Consider the following 1,093-nt stretch of genomic DNA (forward strand, 5'->3'; position numbering starts at 1 on the left):
AATTATCACTAGAATCTTGTTTCTTCCTTGGGGTTGTATTCTGAAAGTTATTCATTTCTAATACTTACCTGGCAGGGGAGATACCATGATCACAAAGGTGGTTTTCCCAGGGCGAGGCTCACCCATTGCACTCCGGATGTGCTGACCCCTGCGATTTCCCCAAATGCGGGAAACTCGACTGCATAATTTGTGGTAGTGGGGGCTGCGTTCACTCTCTTCCCTATAAAAAAATGTTGTTAATTTCTATTACATTGGATAATAATTAAATTTTATTTAAATTGTGCAAAATCTTCTGCAATTTTTACCAACTCAAGGTGTCTGGGCGGCATATTGGTTTGAAATATGTCTATCTTTGATACCGCAATATACCTTTAGCTCAATCATTCAGTTTTAGAAATATTTATCAAATATTTAGAAATATTATCAATGTTAGGTAATTATGATGCCTGGAACATCTTAGTGCACAAGACAAGCACAATTATTACAATTTTGAATCTCATATTCAACAGGGGTGAGGAATTATTAAAAAATGTACACTGTCATTTTGAAGAATTTCTGTCCTAAGTGGCACACATATTTTTGTGTTTGACCACAAAATGAAAGGTTGTTTTAAATACACCCAGAGGTGCTTCAAAAGAAAAACTCACCTACTTACTGAAAAACTAGTAAAAAATTGTAAGCCTTATGGCACAGAGTTCTACTCTGATACACACGGGGACACTATGAGTCAGTACTGGCTCCATGGCAACAGTTTGTATGTTTGATTTTATGTGGTTTTGATATGTATGACATCTGGCATGTTATATACTATTATAGAAATAGGGCACAATTATTTTTAGATCATAATAAGTAAGTTCCTCTATGAAAAAAAAATTGTAAAAATTAAAAAGCAAAAGAAATTCAATAGCATCTATGGTAGGGAAGGGAGTATTTCAGAGGGCTGAAAGAAAATATAGAAACCTAGAGTTAGGTTTAGGGTTAGGGAAAAAAAAAGAAAATGTAGAAGCCATGAAGTATAAACCGGCTTGACTTGTTCATAGCCTAGTGGAAGGCAAGTATCCTTGAAAGAGAATAAGCAAGAAGAAATATTGAA

At 34.8% G+C, this 1,093-nt stretch overlaps 1 non-coding gene across 1 annotated transcript; it reads left to right on the top strand.

The window, feature by feature from the left end:
• Positions 1–60: 60 nt before the first annotated feature.
• LOC115873367 lies at positions 61–223 on the top strand. Its single transcript, XR_004048371.1, has one exon. It is a non-coding gene; the product is annotated as a U1 spliceosomal RNA (small nuclear RNA).
• The last annotated feature ends 870 nt before the right edge of the window (positions 224–1,093 follow it).

Source organism: Echinops telfairi, unplaced genomic scaffold, assembly GCF_000313985.2.
Source record: "Echinops telfairi isolate 266 unplaced genomic scaffold, ASM31398v2 ScPeMD7_7468;HRSCAF=8506_0, whole genome shotgun sequence".
Classification (NCBI taxonomy): domain Eukaryota; kingdom Metazoa; phylum Chordata; class Mammalia; order Afrosoricida; family Tenrecidae; genus Echinops; species Echinops telfairi.